The sequence below is a fragment of the Falco peregrinus genome, chromosome 9 (genome assembly GCF_023634155.1).
Source record: "Falco peregrinus isolate bFalPer1 chromosome 9, bFalPer1.pri, whole genome shotgun sequence".
NCBI classification, from domain to species: Eukaryota; Metazoa; Chordata; class Aves; order Falconiformes; family Falconidae; genus Falco; species Falco peregrinus.
The window spans coordinates 18,867,398-18,878,292 of NC_073729.1; the positions used below are offsets into that span (position 1 = coordinate 18,867,398).

General features: G+C 44.7%; 1 protein-coding gene across 7 annotated transcripts in view; it reads right to left on the minus strand.

The window, feature by feature from the left end:
- Positions 1-9,425, minus strand: part of SHANK2 (SH3 and multiple ankyrin repeat domains 2) — a 354,214-nt gene extending 344,789 nt beyond the window's left edge. For 5 of the 7 annotated variants that reach the window (XM_055814242.1, XM_055814244.1, XM_055814241.1 and 2 more), the window contains exon 1: positions 8,789-8,910. The gene's annotated coding sequence lies outside the window, so the exon portion shown is untranslated. Of the gene's footprint in view, positions 1-8,408; positions 8,645-8,788; positions 8,911-9,060 lie in introns of those variants that run through there. The other 2 variants (XM_055814240.1, XM_055814239.1) reach the window with 2 other exon arrangements.
- Positions 9,426-10,895: the final 1,470 nt, after the last annotated feature.

Genomic DNA, 10,895 nt, shown 5'->3' on the forward strand with positions numbered 1-10,895 from the left:
TCAGTTTAGGCTACAATTTTGCCTTCGTTTCTGGCCCTACTTCATTATGATAGCAGGCAGTGAAAAAAAAACAAAAAGGCTGTCTCTTTGCTTGAGTCCTCATCTAGATACTCCCTGTCAGGAACCCACAGCTGACATATCTTGCTGATCCTAATATGAATTACATGCTTATAAACTGCAATTGCCTGCAGTAGACAGGTAGACAAGCCTTGTCTTCCAAAAAGCATCGCCATTTCATTTTAAACTTTTTAACTTTTTCAGGTCTAATCAGCACAACAGCATAACAGTACATAATAAGAGAGGGGCAATGACTGAGCCGAATTAAGGTCTTTGGGCACACATCAACTTCTGTTGCTCCCACAGAAATTCCAGCTTCTGGGAGTTAATACAAGATATTTGTACTGAGAAATATATAAAACAACCAAAGATAAAGTTAAAAAAAAAAAAAAAAAAAAAAAACTAATTGGCCAGCAATCACTTTTCTTTCTTATTACTCCTAGGAAGAGACAACAGACAACAAAGGACTTGTGACTATCAGTAGTAGGAAAGGTTGCCATCTTCTTGCTTATGTTTTTCAGGTTATAATATGCTTCAGAAAACCCTATCTTAATATTTCCTGGAGAAGACAGAAATTGTACAGTCCACTGCACTGATGGTAGGCTCATTCTGCAGACTTATTAAAGTAATGCATACTAACAAAACTAATAACAATATACTACACCAAAGTCATGTCCTATGAGAATACTGTCTAATTGGATAGATATCATTTAAGAGAAACATAATGTTTCATACAGCTACAATCATTTACAGTGTACTTAAAAATCTATTTTCAGAAATAATAGCTACAGATATGTATACACGCTACACTAAATTAATGGGCCAAATTACTAAGCTTGCTACAGAATTCTGTAAGGGGAACCTAATTGGAAAGTAGCTGGTCTAAAAGAGCTAGTGGAAGATTTCCACAGGTCAGTTACCTGTCAGTTTAAAATTTACTCTTACTGCTGACATCAAAGCTGTAAGGACATGTCCTGGGAGTAATATGAATGCTGGCAAGCGGCACAAGTTTTATTATACTCCATTTTTCATCAGATCAGGTCTTTTGAAAGGCCCTCTCCAGAGAGGAGGCAAGCAGTAGTGGCAGGCGTCTGATTCCTCCTCCCTATCTGTGGCATGGCAGTGGGGCGCAACTTGGGTGGAAACCCCTCCAGTTTCATAACTTCATAAGGGGCGTTATATGGTGGAAAAACTCAGTGTACTCTTTTGGATTAACTGAACAAAAATCTCCATATTTTACAGTGGTCAGTAAAACATTTGAAAATGGTGGGAAAATGGGAAAACATTAATACACAACAATTTTAACCAAATTGCAACTGTTAACCAAAATGCAACATGGTTTCCAGAGACGCACCCTATTCACATCACTCTCCCCCACTGGAAAAGCTGCCTTCAAAATACATATATGAAGAACATCAACATAATTCACTAACAGCCTACTGCGCAACACAGTTTCTGCAATCAGCCCTCCTTTTAAAATAGGTTGATGGGATCTGAGCACATGCTTTTCTCATTACAAAAGCATCTTTTTGTACCCAGAAAAGTCTTATCTCAAATTCTTTAATTATATGCCTAGTTTAATTGTAGCCTACATTTTGCTTAAGAATTAGATTGGAGCCAGTATATAATGCACTGTAAGTGGCACCTTAAGCTACCAAGACAACTGGTCCAGATTTCTTACCAAAAAAAAATCTGACAGGAGACATTTAAAATGTTTCCCAAAAAGGGGCGAGTAACTTTGAGTCTTCTACACCCAAGTCAACATCATAGACTTTCAGCTGCAAAACTAACTGCCACTTTTACAGCTTAATGAAGAAACTGAACACCAGTTCAATTAGAAATGCAGAAAGCCAAAAAGTGTGTAAGTAGTAAAGCGAAATTTGGGAAAGAAGTTTACATTTCTTACACGGTGGGAAACAGAGATGTTAGTTTTCACCAGCAACAGACATTCTTTTACCAGCAGGATTAAATACATGGCATTTTAAGGACCTTTTTCACTTCTCTTGTTGCCTTTTCCACTGATTATTTTTACCTACACGTCTCACATTAAGGTCAGCAAACACTTTCTCCCTGGTTATGATTAACATAATGCAACAGCTTAACTGTGGTAGGCTTCACTCTGCATCATCTTCCTCCATCTCTACCTCTCTCCTTCTTTATATCTGTCATGTTTGCTTCTTTTCATCACCTACCCTTTTTCCCCCCTCAGTACTCTTAACTGGGCTTCATTCCACCTTGTACAACCCATCAGTGACCATCAGCATTATAAATTACCCAGATACAGATCTCCCTACCTGAGACTTAACAATGTAAAAGGATGATCAGCAGAAGTCACAAACTATTCAAGATACACAGCCTCTTCTCACATCCCTATGTAAAAGTCATGACAGTGGAACAGCTGGGTGATTTAAAGTATTTATATTGCAGTGTTAACAAACATTAAAGGAGGAATATCTTGATAATCAGATTGAGGAATGTTGAACATATTCTCTGTTCTACTCTGGTGACTAAACTTTAAACTTAAAGCTTAAACGGCTGGTTCCACAGCTTCACAGTCTCAGTGCTAAAAATAAGAATACCACTTAACTGTTTTTCTGAGGTTCACTTTCAAAATTTACTCAGAGTAAATATTGTCTGTTTGCAATTGAAAGGATGTTAGTCCCAGAACTGTATTTCCATAATGACTGCATCCTCATTACAATTCTCAAATTTTGTCAAGTACTCACTCTGCTGATATTTTGTCAGCAAAGTTTAATTAAACAAAAAGCATGCATACACTATGATTCTGAAATTGCAGCAACGAACTGGTGTACATGGCTAAGCATAACAGTGTTACCAAACCCTAAATCAAGAGACATTTACAATCCAAACATAGGAATAAAATGGTTTAAATCAATTATATAAGACAACCCCTTCTACATGAAAGTGCAATAACAAATTTCAGAAAAGTAATGCCACAGGTCTTGAATACTACGGCTACAGCTTTACTAATAAACAAAACTGCACAGAGATTGTTTACATGGCTTAATTGCCTGCACTCTCACTAGCATGTTTTTTGCCTGCTCACCCTGGGATCCCAGAGAGCAAGTGAACAGTCAAAGCTTGGGCACTCGGAAACCCCAGGCTCCATCCCCAACTGACAGTCTGGTCACTGCCACGCCATTTTGGAAAGGAAGTGAGCTCAGGTGCATGGGAGAGAGCTGTGCTGCACCATTTGGCCTCAGGGATGGAGAACAGCCACTGGCCTAATTTATTTAATTGTAAAGGCACAGTCTCTGGTGCCTCCAAGAAGGTGTTGGCACAATACTTACTACATCACTCGGCATTCCCTCATTAAGCATATATTGCTCAACCATGCACATTTATCAAGATCCTCCCAGCACACTCACACTGCTGAGCACAATGCACATTTCCTCATACACTGCAACAGACCCCTACACACAAGAAAAATACATGCTCAGGAGTGAACATGGGTGCACTGCTCTCCCATGCTCCTTTCCATCAAAAAGACAGAGTAGCCTAGTTGGTTTCTAAAAACTTCATTGGTTTCCAAAAAAAGTGGTTGACGGGGGTTTTTTTTAAGTGAAAAGATCATATACTATTTACTTCTAATACAGAAATTTATTAGAAACAATGTTGAACGTGAAACACAGCTACCACATCTTAGGCATCAGGCAGAACCATATGCTAAATGTGTCACACCAAAAAAAAATTGAAATACTTTTTCAAATATAACCTGAACTTAAATCTGACCCACAGCTTGCCTTACGTTTTATCTCACCATTTAGAAGTAAGTCTTTATTTGTATCAACAGAAACATTGTACAGGTTTCTCCTCTTTCCTGAAAGAAAAGACTTGTTAAAGCTGCTGTATGGAATCATCAATAACAGTGGCACTTTCTGTTTGCTCTAAGAGGTCCAAAACGTGCATTTGTAACCAACAGTATAACACACTCCAGCAGCACACAGTATTTGCTGTACTGCTGATAGTCCTGTTTTCAAAGACTGAGTGCTTACAGATAGGGATAGCCCTTATACGCTGTGGCATCTGATCCAAAGTAACTCTGTGCTGGCTTACAGACTCACTGACTTGAAGGCAGCCTATTAAAACAAGACCAGAGTTCTGAGCAAATGATGCACATCAAGTGCTCAGTTCAGACCCTAGGTTTTTAACATGAATTAAATCTCATCTGCGTATTCTTAAAAGATAGAAAGACGGTGTCAAATTCATGTACTCAGCATCTCCGAGATGTCAGTGACAATCATCTCCACAACCAAGTGAGAACCCAAGAATTTTTACTATCAGCATCTCTGACATCAAGCAAAACCACTTGTGTCAACTGCTGGCAAAGCGCCTGCATCATATCCTTGTCTACTGATTGCTCCATACAGAGGCTCACAGCCTGATCTTCCAGTTTATACACAAAGCTTTGTGCTAGGGAAACTGAAATCCAAGGTCAGCTACACTGCTGCCCTAGCTCCAATGGCACTATTTTCTCATGGTTTCCCTGTATTCCCCAAAATCTGCAAGTTTCTGTCCACAGGCGTACTTACTTTCCCTGAAACTTCTGGAATGGGTTAGATGCTGTGTTCATAAATGATCACGAGATCAGTGCTGGCAAGCTGAGCATAAGTATATACCATGATAAGCCTGTTCATTTTTAAATAAAAAAGCAATGACGCTTTTTATGAAGACTGAAGAGAGAAACTGGTTAGAAAAATCACCATCATCATATTTTTAAATTACCGTTCTTCCCAGGCTGAACTGAAAAATGCAGACAGTAAACAGCAGTGCTGAAAGTAGTTTATATTTTCAGAATTCTTCGTTTACGAATTCCAGGTGCTACTTCTCAGGCAGACAGGAAAATTAGATTCCACAACACACTGATTTTAGTATGACAGTGTTTTTCTGAAGTTAATCACATGCAAATCATTATGCGAGTATTTACATTTTTGATTAGGACAAGATTGAGACGTTAGAAAATAGAGCAATGATCCTCCTGTAGGTTTCAGCAAAGATGTTTCAGATATGCAAGAGGCATGAATAACTAACATAGAAGAAATAAGCAAAGGTCAAAAAAAAGTATTAAAAGGCTGAAGATAAATACCTTGTCTTTACTATCCTTACCAAAGAGTTCACACTATCTAGGGTGCATGCTTTTTTAATTAATGGAAAACTAGTTTGATGTGAAGGCCTACGTCACACTGGGACTCTGAGGGGCTTCTCTTGAAACTCAGTCTGTTACACAGCTAACACCCATCCAACACCCCAACATAATAGCAGCAGCAGTGAAACTGAAGTCTGCCAATGAAACTCAAGAAAGAAATTTGATCAAGCCATTGGAGTCTCTTGCATAATTAACCTTCTCTTCTTCAGACCACTCTTAGTTGATCTGGAGAAGAAGCACCACACCTCCCAGCCCTCCACTCTCCTCACATCCCAGATGGCCTACAGACACCTTACCTGAGGCACATCCTAAAGGGCTCTAAATCCACAGAACCACCCACACCAGGAACACAGTGTGAGAAGTACTATTTCCGAGATGTGAACTACTCAGACAGTGCTGTGGCTGCCAGCTGCAAGCAGCCCGCAGCAAGAAAGAGCTAGGGCTATTTCTGAGTGGGGGATCTAAGATCTAACCCCACGTTGTATAAACCCAGATAGATCTAGGATCTAATCCAGGGGTTACAGCATCTGAGAAATTTGTAAAATAAAAGGAATACAGAAAGCTTGAATAATCTCAGCTGTGAGACACATAAGCACAAATGTGGTAAAAAAAAAAAAAGAGAAAAGCTGGGACAGAGGCAGAGGGTAATCAACCTGAAGAAATTAAAAAGCATTTTTTTGGGACCTAACAGCAGGAGAAAGCATGAGTACTGTGGCATAAAGCAAAGGCTATCAAAACACCAAGTCAGAACTGATGCAAAGAATTTGTCAGATGGCCCTGACTCTCAGCTGTATCTTCATGGGCTTTGAATTCTAGTTTACAGCAAAACACCTGGAAAACGTGTGCAGGAATTTGGCCAGTCTTTAAGACTGGCTACCTAAATTTAGCTGCTACTTTTTTTCAGCTTAATCCTTCTAAACCCTCAGACCAGCTGTGGCTAGAGAAGAAATCCCAAAGCTGCACTGTAGTTTGAAGGTGCTGCAGAAAACCCTTGCAAATGCCTAGATGGTCCTTATACCTAATAATACGCAAGATTATATGTGCCATCAAATTTGGGAGTGGGAAGAGTGTTGCCCATATTCAGCAAAGGCCTTTTGAGGCCATTTTGACTCTTTCTGCAAGATCATAAAGATCAGGAGTGCTTCTCCTAACTGGGATCCAGCTAACCTGCTCATCCCCTCCTGCCACTGCAAGGAACTGAGCACTGACATCACCTCTGTTTCCCTACACTCTGTGGTTTGTGCTCTCATTTGATTTCAGGGATGTTAATATATTTGGCTTAACTGGAGTCCTTGGATTTTTAATACAGAAGATATGGGTAAAGCCATATGACATCCAGGAGGACCGCTAGGACTTCGGTACCTTTGGAGCTATAAAATGCATACAGGTGTCTGTTTAAAACTCACTATGTTTCAGAGATTATGAGGACCTACTAGCTTCCACTCACATCCATACCCAAGCCTGAAAACTGTTACAGCGGTGTCCAGCAATGCATTGAAAAATTTAACAGCAAGTACTCCAGAGTTCTGCAACTTTTAGACAGCACAGAAACCTGGAAGGGGTGGATCTATACTTTAACCCATTTTCTTGCTGTCTCCTATTACACGCAAGCCAGTGGATGTGGAAGTGCTCCCAGTCTCTCACTGCAGACAGGAGGTGGGGCGTTCATCAGTGCCTCAGTGGGCCTGAAGACCATGCTCCTGGCAGACTAGGCAACAGCCACAGCTGCTTCATCTACATACTCCCTCAGGTGTAACAATGCTATGCACTATTCTCTATTATTTGTTCCACAATGACAAGCAGATTAAGGCCATGCTGTGCTAGATAATACAAATTTATTAGAGGAGGAACTTGAGACTAGAAGGATGACATTGTTTATTGATTCTCATTCTTCACAATCATAGGCAATTAGGTAATCACAAGTCCAACTCAGACAGGTCCACAGGAAATCTAATCCACTCACCAACACACAACAGGTTTTAAAATAACATTCTGTACCAATAAAATAACGTAGCATACCATAAAAACATAAATGCCTAAAGACATAGCTACAGTCCTCAGAAGAAAGTGGGAAAGATTAAAAGTATTGTAACTTCTACCGTGAAGTACTCCTTCAAATAAAACACAAAAAGAAAAGCTGCAAAAAGGCCTACCACTAATTATATATTTATTCACAAGAGAGATGAGGTACTGTAAAACCTACATTAAAGTCTCACACTGCTGAATTGCATTTCAGCCTAGTTACCTCCCAAGACTTTGATTGTTTTAATGTGCTGTTGTGTTTTTAAAGGAGAGCCATGTTCTTTCACAGTTAAGTCACAACCTTGATCCACAAACAGCTTTAAACAAAGGTAGCATTTATTTTTGAGGACTTTTTTTTTTCCCTGACAAAGACTCCCTTCAGCAAGGCAGGTTATTCCGAGAGAAGTTAAACAGAGCAGTGACCACAGGAAAGAAGAAAAGGAAGATCTAAAAAAAGGAAAGGATGTAAAAACATGCAGAATAATAAATTCACAGGTTTTGTTACTTGCAGGGAAGTTTTGTGGCTTCTCTGTTAAAAGAGCAGGGCCTACGTACACAGGTGTTTCAGACTAAGCACGCCAACAGCCCAGCAGCAGCTGACTGAATTTCCCACTGCTTTTACTATTCCACTGAGCCCTCACAGAGCACTTTCCTGCTACTCACACTCCGATCGCTTTCCCCTCTCCTACCTCATCCTGCCACTCACAGAATCATACAAACAGGACAAGGGAAGGTCACTCTGCTGCGAGCGAGGATTTAGCACTGCTTATGGATGCACTTGTACCCCCACCGTCCACCAGCCCCCCCACTATATGAGAGCCAGGGGTCTGCCGGTACCTGGCCTGTCCATCCCACTCCTCACCCTCCACTTCGCCACCTCCTCACGCCCACTGCCTCACGGCCACGCACCCCCCCCCTCACTCCCGCCGCCTCACGGCCACGCATCCCCTCTCACGGCCACGCACCCCCCTCACGCCCACTGCCTCACGGCCACGCGCCCCCCCCCTCACCCCCACCGCCTCACGGCCACGCGCCCCCCCCCCCCTCACCCCCACCGTCTCACGGCCACGCACCCCCCCTCACCGCCACGCACCCCCCCCCCCCTCACCCCCACCGCCTCACGGCCACGCGCCCCCTCACAGCCACCCTCAACAGCCCTAACCGTGCCGCTTCGCCGCTCCCATCCCCAGCTAGCAACGAGGACAGGAAGGCGCCTTCCAGCCAAGCGGCATCTCCCGCCCCTGCCCGCCGCCGTCCCCGGGGGCCAGGCTGTGCTGCCCGCCCCGACAAGCTAGCGAAACTCCGCCGCCAAAGTCCAGGGGCTAACAGGGAGCCCGCCTCCACACAGCTCAGCCTCACGGGGTTCCAGGGGGGGTCCTTGCCGAAGCCTCCCCCGTCCCGTCCTCCCTCGTTTCACCTGCCTCCGTACAAGGCAGGGGGAGCAGCCACCGAGAGCCGGTCCCCCGAACCGCCGCCTACAGGGCGTACCCCTCACTCTGCGGCTCCCGCCTCAGCAGGCCCCCCACCCCGGGCTCTGCCTACCTGGCGCGGGACAGGGCGGGAAGCTGTGAGGGGGCAGCGGGCAGAACGCGGGAAGCTGCGAGGGGACGGTGGGGACAGCGGTCTGCTCACGCCTGGCTGCCCCCACGCTACCGCCGCCCAGGCTCGGCGGGGCCGCGTTTCTCGGGGCGAAGCGGGGGGCGGGGGGAGCCGGGCCGGGGAGCCGCCCCCCCGCGCTCAGACAGGCAGCGCCCGCCTCACTGTGCCTAGGCGGCCCCCTCCCCGCCGTCGGTGCCCTCCGCCGCTGTGCTTACCGGCTGCTCCCGCCATTCCTCTCCGCCCTCCCCCGGTCCCGCGGAAGCAACAGGGCGACCGGCGCGTCGCCGGGATACTTGCATTTTCATCGGGGCTGGCTCAGTCCGGGGGCCCGGAGAGCTGCCGGGCAGCTCGGCAGTCTCAGCCAGCGCCCGTCCCTGCAGACTCAGTTTTCTTGAGTTTTCTTTTAGTTCTTCATCTTGCTTCCCCCGCTCTCCTCGGCGTGTGGCGCCGACAGCGCACAGCAAGTGCTGAGGGGCTGCACTGGCGGGTCCAGCCACCCTCTGCTGGAACGGGCACCCAGCACCCCTCAGACCTCCTCAGGGCTGGAACGGGCACCCAGCACCCCTCAGATCTCCTCAGGGCTGGAACGGGCACCCAGCACCCCTCAGATATCCTCAGAGCAACGAGGTGCAGGTACCAGGCAGCTGCCAGCTATGAGGCTCTGGCTGGCAACCCGGCTTGCAGAACCACACAGCAGCTAACTCCACCACTGCTAGGGGTGAATATCCACCGATACCAGAAGTCAGAAAGTTCTGCTGACACATTGATTTCATAGAGGAACGGGAGGTGTCAGGCTCAGCCTGTGACGAGATCCAAGTGTGGGGTAGGCACAGGGACCACAAATCTCAAGCTGAGGGGAAATCCAGGATGGAGATGTGGACACCAGTGCCATGGGGAGCACACAGGCCACACGTGTGACTCACCAATCCTGCCCACTCCTGCAGTGCATGCGCTGCTGCCGTTTCTCCACATCTTCCCAAACTTCACGCACCTGCACCCGGGGGGCAGCCACGGCTCCACGGGCCATCCTGAACGCACCACCACTGGTGATGGCACCGGCTGATCTCCAACCCCTCACTTCTGGAAACACTCATTCCTAGCTAGGATCGCCGTTCAAGCCACTGAAAGGACTGGGAGATGTGAGACCCATAGTCTGAGACAGATGCAAAAAGTCAGGACCAGTACTCAGCAAAACATTTTCTCAAAAGGCTGCACCTTTGACTCTTTTTATCCTCAAACCCAAATGACACAGATTTTGAATCGGTAACGCCACTTCAAATTTGCACTAAGTTACTCCATGCAAGAATCTGGATTTTAGGCCACTTGAAGGAGTCCACCCGTAGGCACAATACCATGCTGAACTTTTAAAACAACAATTCTTGCTGTATTTTTTCTATACAAGCCATGTCAAAGTAAATAGAACACAAAACACATGTAAATACCTTTAGCAACTCACTTTTGGACCTTCTGAACTCTTTGTATAGTTACAAAACTTTTTACTACAGTAGCTCTCAAATGGCTCTTTTTAAACAAGATATGTCCTTGAAAAGGAGAACATTCTTTAATATACACAGAGCAACTATGTTACCTCATAAATATTAATGAACATTAAACTGTGTGCTATGAAAATAATTTTCACGCAAAAGGTCTTATGCACATAGGTGCATTCACCAGCAAAGTTCACATGTAATTCTCCCTATTGGCTGCAAATCCTTGGTGATACACGGAGGTCTTTCCTTCTAGGTATAATGAAGGATATTAGGAATGCCTAGCTCTCAGAATGTAACATCATTATAGGAAATTAAAAGTAAACAAAACCAACCAAGAAGCAAGCAAGCAAACAAACAAAAAGAAACCTATTTGATTTGAATGGGAGTTTCCTTCCTTTTCTGAACTGATTTACCCATCCCTACGTTTTGCTCTTTAAATTTTAAAGCATCTGAACATTTGTTCTGTCAGTTGAGAAAAAAATGGACTTACTTAAACTCATGTTAGATCCCTGGGGGATATCATGGGGAAAATAGGACAGCAGTGCTAAGAAGAAAAACTA